Consider the following 16,520-nt stretch of genomic DNA (forward strand, 5'->3'; position numbering starts at 1 on the left):
TTTTTAAGCTTATTTATTTATTTTGAGAGAGAGAGAGAGAGCAAGAGAGGGGCAGAGAGAGAGAGAGATTGAGAATCCCAAGCAGGCTCTGCGTTGTCGGGAGTATGGAGCCAGATGCAGGGCTCGAACTCATGAACCATGAGATATGACCTGAGCCGAAATCAAGAGCTGGACGCTTCACCGACTGAGCCACCCAGGCACCCCTGAGAAGAAAAGTCTTAAAACAGTTTGGTGAACAAAATTGTGTGAGAAACATTATATGCATGTGTGTGCACACAGACGGGCACACACAGGCTTATAGACGTGTGTATATTTCACGTACATTTCTCTATCACCACCTATGTATCTCCCCATTGCTACACTTGCCACCATCTCTGCATTCGTGACCGACCGTCGCTTGGACCGACCGTCGCTTGCACCAACAAACTGGCTCCATCATCAGCCTCCGGCTCTCAGGGCCAAGGTCTCACATCGTTCCTGCCATGCAGTCTCCCCCACAGCTGCCGTCATGTCCGGTAACACAACCGATACGCCTCCCCCTGCCACCGTCATTGCCAGGGCCATCTCCCCCACGTGCCCCCACCGTCACCACCTGTGCCAACGCCCCTCTTCAGTCGCAGCATTTCCTCTGCCACCGTCTTGTCGCCACCACCCCCCTCCCTGGCCCTCCGGTAGCACGGTTCACGCCGCGTTGTTCTTGCTCACTCCGTCGGCCACTATTTAACAATCGAATCGCCGCTACCGCCTTTGCGACCAAAGCCACCGCCATGACAACCGTAAAAACCGTTCACAAAAATACCAGCAGGGTTTTATTCTCAGAAAAAATTGTGAATTCTTTATGGTGATCACAACTGGGCCAGTGCTTCTGTGTAATAGTAGGGGCAAGCTGGCCTCCGGTTGGTGCAGGAATGGAAAAGTACTGGAGGAAACAGAAAGAAGGAATTAACAGTTTCTCTCACAATAGAAATCAGGCCCCATAATCAGCACAGTGTCCCTGTACTTGGACATCAAAGGCACCGGTCGGGAATGTGTTGAAAATCTCGTAACAGCTGGCAGGGAATTTAAATCAAAACTCCTTTCATTCCCCAGACCTTGTTTGGTTTTCATGAAAACCTACACGTGTGAAGGAAACTTTAGCACTGTTGCTATTAAAAGGCAGTTTGGGACGCCTGGGTGGCTCAGTCGGTTAAGCATCTGACTTCTTCATTTCTAGCTCAGGTCGTGATCTTGCGGTTCGTGAGTTCGAGCCCCGTGTTGGGCTCTGTGCCGGCAGCATGGAGCCTGCTTGGGATTCTCTCTCTCTCTCTCTCTCTCTCTCTCTCTCTCTGTCTCTCCCCCTACTCTCAAAATGAATAAATAAACTTAAAAAAAAACATAAAAAAATTAAAAGGCGGTTTAGCCAGCAGATGGGGAGGTAGGGTCCTGGAGGGAATGGTAGCTGTGGGACAGCTTCTGGCTAACACACACCTGTCAGGCAAATAACATGCCTTGGCTCTAGCTTTCTCCCTGGCTGGACGGCCCCCTTTAGATAAGGGTGGTCCTTTGCTTTCCTGAGACAGACAGAGCAGGTCTGGTGTCCAGAATCTATTTAATTATTTAATTAATTTTAATTATTAAATTTAATTATCCCCGTTCCCACTAACATAGCGGACTCAGCCTTGCCTACAGCTCCAAGAAGCATTTACAAGGGTCTCGGGCAGGCCACGCCCTTTTCCACCACACAACGTCCACTCGGTTCCACTTACCCCGTTCTTCCCCATCCCGCAAAGAAGCAGCCGGTTGTTCTTGGGAGACAGGAGCTGAGAGGAGACGGCTGCAGGGGTGGGCAGTGCTCCAAAATCCAGAGATGTTTCTTCCAGGGCTCTTGTCTGGATTTGCAGCTGCTTCTGCAGACTATGAGAACCTCAGCCAGGGCCACTGGAGCCTCGTTCCAAAGAGATCAAAAAGATCCATCCGGCATGCGACCCTTCCCCATCCCCTTTCACCTTCCTTCCCCTCTTCATGCTGCAGGATCTTGAGTGTTGGATTGTCAACAGGGGAGGTTTTGGTTTTTTTTTTAAGTTTATTTATTTATTGTGAGAGAGTGAGAGCAGGGGAGGGGCAGAGAGAGAAGAGAGAGAGAATCCCAAGCAGGCTCCACGCTGTCGGCATGGAGCCCGATGTGGGGGCTCGAGCCCGTGAACCGTGAGATCATGACCCGAGCCGAAATCAAGACTCAGACGCTTCACCAACTGAGCCACCCAGGTGCCCCAGGAGGAGAGGTTTTAGGAGAAACTCTTTGGCTTCCAGGTTCCCAGGGGACTGAGTTTAAGATTCCAGGTTTGACGGACATTTGTCCCGACTGCTCAGGCCCAGACTCCCTCTTGTGCATCATTTCACACCCTCGTGGGGACCTGAGTCCCGATGCGGCTACCAAACCACACTTTCAATCATTTTCATACCGGTGATGGCTCATCTCTTTAAGATTCCGGGTCTTACCCTCTACCGGGATGCATTAGTTGGGTAACACGTTAAGCTATTTAAAAAAATAAATAAATAAAAAGCAAAGGATTTAAAACAAGACAAGACATTTATTCTTTTCTTATGGAACAGACAGAGGTGCGTGGTCCTGAGTCAGTGGGCAGCTCGGCTCCACAGGAACCTCTGCTCCCAAGGAACCTTCCGCCCTGCCGACCTGCGGTTTCCCAGCTGCTGCCATTGCCCGGGGTGGACGTCGTCTCCTCCTCCTCCTCCTCCTCTACGTTCCAGTTCAAGGGCTTTTGTCTTCCAGGAGATGACCTGGAAGTTGTGCACATCACTTGGGCGCCCCTCTTGTTGTCACAGGGCCACGCCTCGTTGCCAGGGAGGCGGGGAACGTAAACTTCCGGGTAGTCCTATTCCCAGCGGGGACCTAGGAGGTCCTCTCCCGAAGAGGAAGGGAAGGAGAATGCACACAGACCAGGGGGTGCGGGTGCTACTTGGCAGAATCTGCCCCATCACAGGGGTCTCTCCTCCATCTTTCTCTCTCGCTTTCCATCCTGCTGAGATGTCGCTTTGATCAAATGAAGCTTCCTCCGACCACTCCCAGGCAGACCTTCCACCCCCCACCCCCTCGCTACCTCCGCTCCTGCGCTGCTCTGTTTCTACCCCTGAGACAGCAGTTTCTAAACCGGCTCAGAACTCATCTGTCTGTTGCCTCGCTCTCCCTCTGCACCGTGAACAGCTTTGAGAACAGAGACCTCGCCTGATTCATCTCCGTGTTCCTATTCCTCTCACAGCGCTTGGCTTCTGGACGTGGTCAGCGGATTTATACGAGACAGAATGAATAATTCAAGGTGAGCCGAGGAACATCATTAAACAATACCACTGTAGGATTGCAAACAATAAAATGTTCGTTCAGATGGACTTTGGATAATTACCACTCACATCCATACAGTGTTTCAGTGGTTACCAGGCAATTGCCTCCAAGTGGTGTTTCATTTGGATTCCCATCCTCCTATCAATCACACGGTGAGGCTGACAGAGCATGTAATATTTCTGCCAATGTACAGCTCAAGGAACCAAGGGTTGGAAAGTTCGAGACAGGTCTGTACAAGCCACACATCCAGCAAGCGGTGGGCCTAGAGGAGGAGCCAGCTTTTCGCATTCGTAACCCAGTGTCTTTTATCGCTGAGGGTCACTTTCTTGCCTAGGTCCATGGGACCCCAAGGCCCAGAGAGTTTCAGTCACCTCGGCAAGGCCAAAAGGTTCCCAGAACAATGCTTCGCATTCCTCCGAGGCACTATGGATAGCTGTGGACTTTCAGTGGAAGCGCTCTGGATTCAAGATCGTTAGCTTTGTGTCCTTAGGTCGGCTCTGTCATCTGACCCTGAATTCACTTTTCTCTAAAGTAAGGATAGGATTCTCAATTATTGCGAGGATGAAGTGGGATTGAGGGAAGTGCCTTGGCATGCATAGTGTATTCAATTAAGGACTGGCTATCCATCACATAATTACTGTTTTCCGAGAGCTGGAATCCAATTTTGATTCTCTTCAAAATAGTAATAATCTCTTGTATAGACAATTATAAGCCAGGCATTTTACATGCCCCATTATAACAGCCTTTCCACTGGTGTACTTGGAAGATAGATTGTGTGGTTCCTGCCACACCCACATTTCCTGAGGAAGGAATTGATCCTTAGTCGTTCCTCGAGCAAGAGGGACTGAATTCGGAACGCTGTTACCCCTTTCCTGACTACAGTGGAGATGATATCTAATCGGATTCTCCTTCTCAGGAGGTTACCCTGCAAAGTTCAGGGAGAACCAGCAGTTGGTCATGGGGGAAAGGGAAGATGTGACACAGGGGCAGGTAGAGGCCACTGTAGCTGAGATACGCTATTGTGTCCCTGGAGTGAAGAGTCACGTGCTCTTGCTCTGGGGGTGACCACAGCCACGTGGACCCTAGGGACCCGAGGGAATTAGGATGACAGAGCTTCCGTGGATTCTGAATGGTCTCCCCATTCTGGTCTTAAAGAAACCCCGGAATCCACAGTTATTCTCAGTCTCCTCCAGAAAGCTGCCTTCCTCCACCCCAGTTTTCTAAGCTTCCCTTTATCTGAAGCAAACTGAGGACATCTTTAGTTATTTTTTTTTTTTTTAACGTTTATTTGTTTTTGAGACAGAGGCAGAGCATGAATGGGGGAGGGTCAGAGAGAGAGGGAGACGCAGAATTCGAAACAGGCTCCAGGCTCTGAGCTGGCATCACAGAACCCGACGCAGGGCTTGAACCCACGAACTGCGAGATCATGACCTGAGCTGAAGTTGGACGCTTAATCGACTGAGCCACCCAGGCGCCCCATCTTAGTTATTTTTTAATGAAGACACAAACACAGCCATTATGATTCTTTAAAGATCAGGGAAAATGCGATTCAGAGAGATTGGCTGTTGTCCTAGGGCCGTAAAGCCAGCTAGAGGCTGAGCTGGGATTCAGTCCAAGGCTCTTCTGGGATCATGATCTATTCTCTTCAAACTGCACCATAAAACTTCCACTTGTGCAGTATCCCTGGATTATACATGGCCTGTGTTTTCCTTCTTGGTGAATTTTTAAAACGATAGCCCTCATTTTCCCACTGATCAGAAAGGATATGAGATGAGATATGTGTGGGATAGACTTTAACATAAGAAAAGTGCAGGGGGGCGCCTGGCTGGCTCAGTCGGTGGAGCGTCCGATTTTGGCTCAGGTCATGATCGCACAGCTTGTGAGTTCAAGCCCCACATCAGGCTCTGTGCTGACAGCTCAGAGCCTGGAGCCTGCTTCGGATTCTGTCTCCCTCTCTCTCTTCCCCTCCCCCACTCACGCTCTGTCTCTCTCTCTCTCTCTCTCAAAAATAAATAAACATTAAAAAAAAGAAAAGAAAAGTGCAGGAATGTGTCCCATGTACTTTGAGGGTGCACTTGCCCCTTCAAATACAGAAGCTGAGAAAGCATCATCAGCTGTAGTACACCTTATTTGAAGAAACTTCCAGAATTCATGGAGCATAAAGGTGCTTTGACAGGGGTATGGGGACGGACTCCTGCAGAAATGGTGGATAAGTAGATGGTTGTACATAAAATCTCTTTGGTCAGGACAGCATGTGGTCCATTTTTAGAGAATTCACTTCTTAAAGAAATGGATTAACAATTTGATGGGAAGAATTTTCACGTACAACTAAGATAAAAATGATGGAAAATCAGACTATATTCAGAAAGCAATTTTATCAGTAAAAGCACAGCATCACTGGGGGTAAATAGGTCTTTTCACATTGGCTGGGAGTGGTGGGGGTGGGGAGCCATTTCCACTGCAGTTGAGAGAGAAGGTTTGGAATAGGGCTGCCTAGGGTTGGGTCTCAGCTTTGCCTCTTAATTGTATGACTTAGGAAAACGATTGAACATCTCTAAACCTCATTTCTCTCGTAAGTGAAGTGTGAACAATCACGGTAAGTACCATATAGGTGATGAAAAAAAGTGCTTAGCTCGGTGCCTCATACAAAGTGCTGTATAGATCACTAGTGAAGCTGTTTTATCTTTGCATTTTAATCATTTCTTCATGAACGCTATTCTCAGAAAATTATACCAAAACAAGCCTTCCTGGAGACCGTAGTGGCTGTGTCTTCCTTTTATTTTTATTCCTTTTTTTTTTTTTTTTTTTACATTTTATTTATTTTTGAGAGAGAGAGAGAGAGAGAGAGCAAGCACAAGTCAGGGAGGGGCAGAGAGAGGGAGACACAGAATCCAAAACAGGCTCCAGGCTCTGAGCTGTCAGCACAGAGCCCCATGCGGGGCTCAAACTCACAGTGAGGTCGTGACCTGAGCCGAAGTCCAACGCTTACCAGACTGAGCCACCCAGGCGCCCCATGTCTGTGTCTTCTTTATGGTCCCTTCCCATTCCTCTCCCTCTCTCTCCCTCTTACCTTCCCTCCGTCTCTCTCTCTCTCCCCCTCCCTTCCTTTCTCTGTCTTTGTCTCTCTCTCTCTCTCTCTGTCTCTCCCCCTCCCTCCCTCCATTCTCTTCAGTCTTTTTCTTCTCCTTGCCTCTACCTTCTATTCAACTGGCTCAAATTTCCAGGGAGTCGTTCATGTCTTAGTGTGAAAAATGGTCCTTGGTCAGCAATGCTCTGCTGTAGCCTCTCATTTCACTCTTCCTAAAGTAGCTTAAGGCTTCCACCACCCGGAAATAAGAATTTAAGATTGTCTGCGAGAGTTGAACTGGGAAATCAATACGTAATTAACAAGAGAACACATTCAAAGCCATTTTACAGGGACAGATTGTCAATCAGACCAAAAGATCTTGACTCTTAACAATTGAAAGCATGAAGGTAGCATCACAGAGACCCTGAAATTGTGTGACCTTTAACCCGTGCCTCCATTTCCCCTCCCCCAGGCCCCAGTAAACATGCTTCTAGTTGGTTTCTATGAGTCTGGCTATTAAAGCAAGTGGGAGAGAGCAAAAGAAACATAATTGTTCCGTTACTCGAGGCAAACAAAAGGGAGGGGCGCCTGGGTGGCTCAGTCTGTTGAGCGAGAGAGGCTTGATTTCAGCTCTCAGGTCAGGATCTCAAGGCTCTTGAGTTCCAGTCCCGTGTGGGGCTCTGTGCTGACAGTGAGGAGCCTGCTTGCGATTCTCTCTCTCCCTCTCTCTCTTCCCCTTACCTGCTTGTGCTGTCTCACGTTCTCTCCAAATAAATAAATAAACTTTAAAAAAAAGAAGACGGAGAATGAAGGAAGAAGCTGCAGGCGTTAACCGGTCCAAACCCTGATCGGAAGAGAGGGAGGGCTCGGTCCTGGGATTCTTTCTGCTTATACAAGGATCTGAGGGTATCCTCGTTGCAAAGAGGAATGCACGAGGGTCTTATTTAATGCCATTAACTGTTCAGGCATATGAAAAATGACTTGATACGGTTTTTTGGTCCTCAGGCAATGTTATTTGACTTTGCATGTGGCTTGCTTATGGAAGGACAGTGCTTCACCTCCCAAGTGTGTATCATTTGCATAGTAGGTAAGTGAATGCATATGTGTGCTGGTTTTAGAGTGTGAGAGGAAGAGCATGTTCCACTGGGAGGGAAGGTGGGAGGGGCGTGTCCCTCCACGCTTGGTTCAGGGGCTTGCGTATCCCAGGTATAGGAGACCCAGAGTTACGTGGTAGTCAATGGTTCAGCGCCTGTACCAAATTCAGAGAACCGTAGCTACCCCACACAGTGTTCTTCCTCAGATAGGGCCTCAGCTAAGCATCCAACACACACACACACACACACACACACACACACACATATGCATATACACACATATACTTGTATTTTTTTTTTTTTCAGAGTCAAGACAAATAAATTGAATAGGATATAGGTGACCACTTTTTCTGGCTCTTTCTTTGGAGGATGGTACCATTTGCTGCACTTCCCCTAGGAATGCAGTATTGCTTTTGAGGCACGGTCTTGGCATGGAAAGGGAGCAGTTTCAGGATCTTCCATTTGGATATTTGTACCATAATGGGTCATAATGGGTCAGAAGACCAGTAGGAGGGTTTTGCCAGCTGCCAAATATGTATAACCCGGTTGTATATTTGGGACTCAGGGCAATGACAACCTGGATCCATTTGGCCAAATTTCACTGAACACCTGAATCGCCATAAATCTTGACGTTACCCTGTGAAGCATGTTGATGTTTGGGCCTGGTATCGGTGTCTGGACAGATATTTTGTCCAATAGTTATGGATATTCTTTCCTCAAAGCATGGCTACTTTGGCAAATGGCTGCAGGTTCCCTCAGGGAGAGGGTTGGGGAATAGTTACTTAATATATATGTGGTAGTGAAAGGGCGGGCCTACACCAGCCGACTCCATCTTGTTCTGTGTCCTTCACCTAGACCACACCTCCTCCCCTTGAGTAACCTCCCGCTTACCCGTTCAAACTTCCTGATCAAAACACGCCCAGCGACCTGCGTAACAGGACTCCGACCCTTCCCCAGCCAATTGGCCGAGGCCACGACCCTTCCCCAGCCAATCGGCTAAGGCCACAGCCATTACCTCACCAATTGCCCCTAGACCCCTATAAAACCTTTGTGCTTTTGAAACTCGCTCTCTCTCCCTGGTATCTCACCGCTGCGTCGGTGCAGGTAGGGGATTGAGCTCGAGCTAGCTCCAATAAAGGCTCTTTTGCTTTTGCATCGGACTCGGCTCCCTGGCAGTCTTTGGGGATCACGAATTCTAGGCATAACAGTAGAGTTGTAGAGTCCTTTCTCCATGAGACTCCGCTTCCCTCTTGCATCAGTGGGCTCTGTGCCTTGAGTTAATTTAGATTGAGAAACTGGCTGAGGTGGGCAATTTTTCATATCAGGAGCTGTTGTTAGCTTTTGGGTCTCCATCTCTTGATTTTTCTGCTGATATATATATATAATATCATGCATAACATATACATGTACATGTGTAACATATACATGATATATATATAATTTGACAACACATGATATTATATATATTTTTATATTTATATATAAATTTATATGTATAAATTGATAACATGCTAGTCAGCACTCCATCTATCCACCTTGTAGGAAAAGCGTGAGTCTTACAAGTCAGGCACTCTGAAGGCCACTCAGCCTTGCTACTTGGCCTACAAGCATTAAGTACTGCCTCTTGGCCTCTTCCTTTCTGGGCTTCCATCATCCCCACTGATGTTAAGGAGCTCAGTTCCATGGGGCCACAGCCCCAGTGGGCAGCCGTGACCTCCAGCAGACAGCCACTGCCTGGTTTCCCGTCAGTGCATTGCTTACCTCCCTAACGAAGGAAGTGCACTCTGGGTTCTCCTGAGGAACAGTCAGATGTGGGCTTGCAGGCTTTATATAATAATTCCATTCTAGTGATCCTCCCTTCCTGAGCCTTTTCATTGTGTCTTCAATGCTGTGGCAAGGATGTTCCGGTTTCTCCACATCATTTACTAGAGTTTATCGTTAAGTCCAGGCTTTAAGACGCTCCCCTGTCCAACTGTTAGGACTCATTTCTAGCATCTTTCTGAAACATTAAAAATTTTGAGAAAAGCGTGATGGCCCCCAGGCCAATACTTTTTTTCTGTTGTGTCTTATATTTTTCCCACAAGGTAGGTACAGCTGCCACAACGTTCACTGTGTTCCTTGGGATGTTGTGGATATACTTTGGAGAGTTATTGCAATTCTTTCAGTGTGTAGGGAATGTATTCCAGGAGTAGGGCTAACGGTTGTTGTTGGCTTTGAGGATCTCAGCAAAGCTGATGGTATTGTCTGGGGCACAGGACTCCCTACTGGGGGAAGAAAAGAGGGACTCTGAACAGGTGCATGAAGTTTCTGTCTGATATATTTGATAGAGTCTATGTTTTTTCCCAATACAAGGCAAGCATCATTTAGGTTACCAAAACCAGAGAGTATATCCTTAAATCCAACAAAGGTAGAAGACGAAAGTTAAACCCAACAATTTATTTTTATTGCCATTTCATGCTTTTGCATGATCAAAATATAACATCTATAAGGATTTTGAGGCAACTTGGTCCAAACCTCCTTCAAATCACACAACTGTCATTGCTCTAGAATATTCCGTGTCATTGATACAAACCTATAGGTATCTTCTGGGTTGCCATTTTTCCAAAGAGATCTTTCTTCCATGACCAGGGGCAGGTCCAGGTTTTGTGGATGTTGAAACTTATACAAAACTAGAACCACTCTTGGTATTAGCCAGGGTTCTCCAGAGAAATGGAACCAATAGGAATCCTATTGGTTCTTACAAGTACACACGCACGCACACACACACACACTTATTTATTTGTTTTAGGAATTGCTCATGCAACACGAAGACTGAGAAGTGCCAAGTCTTCCATATTCATAGAGAACCAGGGAAGCTGGTGGCATAGTTCAGTCTGGGTCTGAGAACCTAGGAGCACCAACATCTGTCTGAGGACAGAAGATGGATGTCCCAGCTCAAGCAAACAAAGGAAATTCACCTTCCTCCACTGGTTCCATTTTGGCCTCAACAGGTTGGATGATGCCCACCCACCCTGGTGAGCATGGTCTATATTACTCTGTCTGAACATTGAAATGCTAATGTCTTCCAGAAACACCTTCACAGACACACCCAGAAATGATGTTTTACCAGCTCCTGGGCATCCTGTAGGCCTGTCAACTGTCACCTTCTTTAAGGAAAGGAAAACTAAATTATCAATATAAAATTAGGTATAGGGCCTTGGAAGGAGCCTTTCAGGTGAGGAATCCTAAAGCTTCAACTTCATCAGCTCCGTGGTTATCCACTTCTGGCCCCATCATTATGGAAGAGGGCACCTCTCAGATTCTCAGGACAGTACCTACGTCTATGAATTCCGTGTATGTGGTTGATGGTACATTAAAATTTGGAGCAATTCCATCACTATAGGCTGAGTAAGTGTTCTTGCTTACCTTCATAATATTTAATCCTGGACTATAATAATATTGCCAGGGGACTGCTTTTCAGTGAAGGGAATTTGTAACCCAACAGACAAGTGTTTGGAGACAGTTTCCTGGACACTGACATGATTCATCTCAGAATCCAGGATGTTGGATTATTGTTCAAATGGAAACTTGTTTATAGATTCATGTCTTAATATTTCCCGACTCCTGCAACCCTTGTTTAGAGGGTTGGGATTCTTTATTGTAGATTCAGCCCCTGTGGGTCTACAGCTTCTATCACGGTTTTCTATGGCTTGGGCAACTTGTGATGGTTTTAAGTAGAAGAGGCACTTTGCGAAGACCTTATTTTCTAACAGTCATTATCCCGACCACTATTCTTGTGTGTTCTTCTCTTCCAACCTCTGATTGGCAACCACGTGATGTAACCTGCTTAATGAAAATCGTCATGTACTTGGCATCACTGGGGCTGCTGCACGGACCGTGTCCTTCATGATGGCAGCCTTCGGGCTTTGAGAGAACGTGATACAGACTCCTTGCTCTGCACGACCGCGTCACTCGCCAGCCCCGTGTCTCTCTGCAAGTGGGAATCAGTTCCTCTGACTCACGTGGCTGAGGTTGTTGAGTGGCTCTTCTAGACTGCGCACGCTCAAGTGGGAGCTGCAGGCACGTCCATCGCTCCGTTTCCTCCGTGGCGGTCCGGGATGGAGAAGGCACCAGGCTCAGGTCCCCATCACTTCATTGTTACTTCCATGTCCATGCTGTGGTGATGGACGCTTCTGTTGTGGGGCTCAGTTGCCTGGGTCTTTCTTGATCTTCCTAGATCCAATCTTACTACTTGCTTACCAGGTGGTATCATAAAAAGGTTTCAGACAACAGCCAGGAGTCATGTCCTCAAAGTGATCATCAAATGATTTGTTGACCGAAATGTTAGGGACTGTGGTTGTGTCATAACAGTTTCAGGCAGTGATGCCTATGTCACGCCTACTGTCTGGATCTCAGACATAGTAAGACTGCTGCGTTCATGTGATAAAGTATGGGCCGGGTTTTCTTTCATGTATATATTTTTTAAATTTAAACTTTAGTTGGTTAGCATACAGTGCAGTATTGGCTTCAGGAGTAGAATTCAGTGATTCGTCACTTGCATACAACACTCACTGCTCATCACAAGCGCCCTCCTTAATCCCCATCACCCATCTAGCCCCTCTCCCACCCACCTCCCTCCATCAACCCTCAGTTTGTTCTCTATCATTAAGAGTCTCTTGTGGTTGTTTCCCTCTGTCCTCTTCCCCCACCCCCTTCCCACATGTTCATCTGTTCTGTTTCTTAAATTCCACATAGGAGTGAAATCATATGGTATTCGTCTTCCTCTGGCTGACATACTTCGCTTAGCCTAACACCTTCTGGCTCCATCCACATCATCGCAAATGGCAAGATTTCCTTTTCTTTTTTTTTGATAGGTGAGTGATATTCCATTGTCTCTGCGTATTCTCTTTTCATTACTCTGAAACATCTGTTTAAAAAAACTTCTGGAAGACATCAGCAGTGGGTGCTCTGGGTATCTGGAGTAGAGGGGAGAGTTTTTGGCAGGTGAGCTCAGGGAAGACTTTCCCAGTGGGCTCAGTGATACTGTGCTACCTGGACCTTTGGCCTTTGGTCATTTGCTAGTTAAGTTAAAGCCCAGAGATCCCCGACCCGTCATACCAAAATGGTACGCGCCTGTTTCTCTGAAACCCAGTGTTCTCATTTCTGCTCATAAGTGCACAAATCCCGGTGTGGCAAAGGCAAATATATTACTGGGTTCCTCTTTTCCTTGCGTGTGTGGTCGACACACAATGTTGTGTTCGTTTCAAGTGTACCTATTACCGTGTTCTGATTATGATGGAGTTAATGTAGGAGGTGGAAAATGGCGGCATTATTGTTTTGATGACAGTCCTGAGGGGGAGCCAGAAGATATAATACTGCATATACTTTGACTTGTGTGCAATTTTAGATGCCTTAATACATCTCTAATATTTTTATCCAAATGACATTTTCACTGGGAGTCATTTGACTCTGTGTTGAGAGAGCGGGAAAGGAGGGAGAGACACTTGTTCCCTGTGAGATGTGAGACGTGGCCTTCTGTCGGACTCAGTGGGAACCTGGATCCCAGTGGAGCCCCATGCCCTTGGATTCACCCCCTTTGAGCTGCTCGCTAACTGCAGAGACCTCGAGAAAGTGCCTTCACCCCGCAACGTTTGGTCTCCCACACCGGGAAGCTGGTTCTTACGCAGGTTATTGTTAGGTTGGTCCTCTCTGCTCTTTTTAGGTAAAAAATAAATAATGGAAGGTAGATCTGTTTGTTTGCTGCATTACTTCAGGATTTAAGGAAAAGAAAACTTGCCATTTGACTCATTGATGTCTTGAGACATACCCAAAGAGCCATATTCAACCCTGAAAGTCTACGCAAAGGTTTATAGGTTTATTTGTTCAGGAGACATTCCCCCCCCCCCCCACTCTAAACCCTCCTGAGACAGCTCGCTGTTGTTGGGATTCCCGTTTCCTGGGTCCTTAGTGATATTGAGGCTGGTTTTGGTGCGTTCCAGTCCTTTCTATTTCCCTGGGAGCCAGTTCTGCTCCATCTAGCAGACCTTCTTGATGGGGTTGTTTTAAATGAGGGGGCGGGGCTCTGTTCAGAAAACAGGAGGAGGGGGTGGGGGGGTGTGTGTGGAGGAGGAGAGAGGGGATCTGAGGAGGTTTAATTCCCAGCCTTTTCTTTGGGCCCTGGCCACTCACTTCCTTCTTCCAGGGCTGTGTTGCTTTCCTGCAGGGCTGAGTCTCCGTGCTCCCAGGATGAGTTATCTGAACCAGCGCTTGTCCCAGCTCATCCTGCCTGCAGCTTCTCCAGCCTGAAGTACAGAGCATCCTCTGCCTGCAGCGCAGCCCCCTCTTGGCCTCTGAAGACAAGATGTAGCCCATGATGGCAGCTTCGTCTCACTTTGCCTGGGATCTGGGAGGCCCATTACATGCCTGCTGAGCCACTGAGCCACGATCTCCGCTAATCTTCACTCGACTTCTGTGTGAGCCCCGCTTCAACACCGGCTTTCACAGACACGGCGCGCCTGACACTCAGAGAGATCAAGCAGCTTGCCTGGGGTCCCAAGTATAAGGACTAGGACTTGAACTCAGTCTTGGCCTTTCCCGAAGCCTGTCTCTTTGCGCTAAGCCAGAGAGACTAGACTTACCTTCACCACACGGCCAACAGTGAGGGTGGGCAGAGCTCATCCCTTCTTTCCAATGTCCCCGCGAGACAGAAACTCCTCTCAACACTTCTGCCTTTTCAGGAAAGTGCTGGCACAGGGCATTTTCACTCCTCTCAACTCTCCTTATGGGCATGAGATCTTACGGAGGGTGAAAAACTTGGGGGTGGGTTGGCGATCAGGTCTATAAAGTATTTGTTTCAGGGGGCAGAGAGTTGAACGAAGGGGAAGCTGCCAGTGAATTTCTGGGGCAGATTTATACATGGGGGTCTTGGCCAGGTGCCAGTCCTTAACGATGTAAACGCTCCTGTCCATTTTGCATGCGGAAACTGCGTCAGGCAAATTGCCGAGAACCTAAAGCTCCAGAGCAAATAAACCGAGAGTTTTCTCTTTGGTTGGGAAGGGGACGAACAAGAATGTACACGTGAGAAGGCAGCATTACTCTTAACAGGTGCCTGCTCTTTCCCAAGTGACTGTAATTTCCCTGTGTCTTAATTCCCTAGCCGCAAAATAGACACAATTATTCTTTACGAATTGCACCAGGCTTTGGCCAAGACAGGTGGGGAATATATATGAGAAAGGGCCTTATATCCTTAGGAAGAAAGGCGGCTTGTACTCCAAGGCATTTATGTTATTAATTTTATTCAAAAATTAAAAATGGATTAGGGAGACCACAAAGGCATTTTATTGCTCTAAGCTGTCGGAAAGTTCCAGCTGAATGGACTCATCCAAGGTTTTCTTCAAATGAACAGGATTAAGCTATTATTTTTGTCAATCTGGATGGTTTCTTCACCCTGCACAATTCTTAAAACCTCATTGTGATTCATTTCAACTCTCAAAACTTGGGCTGAACACGTTTTCGTAGTTAGGCAGACTGGTTTATAAAGCACGCAGAAAATAGGGGTGGAGGCTAATTTGGTTGGGATTTGAGGTTTGTGGCAGGAGAGTCAAGGGTTTGCCTCCTTTAGGAAACAAACTCGTCCTCAAAGAATAAGAAAATTATAATCTGAAGGCTTGTGTGTTTTAAACATATATATATATTTTTTTAATTTTTTTTTCAATGTTTATTTATTTTTGGGGCAGAGAGAGACAGAGCATGAACGGGGGAGGGGCAGAGAGAGAGGGAGACACAGAATCGGAAACAGGCTCCAGGCTCTGACCCATCAGCCCAGAGCCCGACGCGGGGCTCGAACTCACGGACCGCGAGATCGTGACCTGGCTGAAGTCGAACGCTTAACCGACTGCGCCACCCAGGCGCCCCTAAACATATATTAATAGAACTTTAGGTATATTTTTCTTGTTCATTTTCAATGTGGTTTATGGAAAAGAGCACAGACAGTAAGTCGGGAGCTTGTCGGCTTTTTAGGGACCAGCTATTTCCACTTCCCTAGATGGCTTTACTCAAGTTCAGGTTCTGCATTGGAGTCATTAGCACCACCTCCATTAGGTTTTCATGGAATGCAGCAGAAACTCTTACGTGCCTTCCTAAAATATCCCCCCTCACACCCCAGGGGGAAGAAACTTGCTTATTTTTTTAGGAAAAGCAAGTGCCCAGCTAAATACTCACATTTTCACAGCGTCCCCATACTGGAGTTGGCAAGGAGGACCTAACTGGAGTTGTACTTTGGGTCTCTGGAGTAGTTTTTGGTTTCCTGAAAAAAACGGGGCGGAAAGGACTGGTGTCTCTTCCCCACTTCCTTCTGCTTGGAATGTAGAAGTGTTGCTTGGAGCTGTGGCAGCCATCTTGTAAACGTGAGAACAAAGCTGAAGACGGCAGAGCAGAAAGATCGCACACTCCAGGCTCCAGATGGCACCGAGTAAATGAGTGGAAGCCAAACCTAAAATTTGCCGCCTAGGAAGTGGGCGGAAAATAAACCCTGTTTGTAGAAGCCACTCCTAGCTGGCTTATACATGTACCTGAATGTATTCCTGACTGATGAGGAAAGAGACTTCCTAGCACGAAGTTTGGCATGCTGAGTTACCCGGCGAGTGCTTTGAGCAAGGTCGGGTTAATAGTCCTTCTTTTTCATTAGCCTAACACACATTCAGCCTCCCTGTTGTGCTGGATACTTTGTAGAGCTCTCCAGAGCTTCTCACACAAATGAGACCGAGCCTTTGCCCTTGAGGTAGTCGGAATCTCAATAGGAAGACAAAGAACTATAATTCAAGGCCATGAATGAGTACTGTGTGGAAAATGTACAGCATGCTTTGGGACACGGGGTAGAACACCGAGTGTCAAAAAATGCAAGACAAAGGGGAAAGACCCGTCTTCCATCTGGGGAGCACGGGGCCATCGGAAACCCTTCCCAGAGAGGTTGCTGTAGCTGCCTACGTCACAGCATTGAGTGGCCCGAGAATTTGAATCCGAGTCTCTGAAATAAACAGTAACG

At 47.2% G+C, this 16,520-nt stretch overlaps 1 long non-coding RNA gene across 2 annotated transcripts; it reads left to right on the forward strand.

The window, feature by feature from the left end:
- Positions 1–2,531: 2,531 nt before the first annotated feature.
- LOC147571827 (uncharacterized) lies at positions 2,532–15,325 on the forward strand. 2 transcript variants are annotated; one of them, XR_015246728.1, is made up of 3 exons: positions 2,532–3,314; positions 7,410–7,487; positions 13,680–15,325. It is a non-coding gene; the product is annotated as an uncharacterized LOC147571827 (long non-coding RNA). The 2 variants fall into 2 exon arrangements; XR_015246729.1 differs by having other exon boundaries at positions 13,701–15,325.
- Positions 15,326–16,520: the final 1,195 nt, after the last annotated feature.

The sequence above is a fragment of the Puma concolor genome, chromosome F2 (assembly GCF_028749965.1).
Source record: "Puma concolor isolate L17-30 chromosome F2, mPumCon1.1.hap2, whole genome shotgun sequence".
Lineage (NCBI taxonomy): Eukaryota > Metazoa > Chordata > Mammalia > Carnivora > Felidae > Puma > Puma concolor.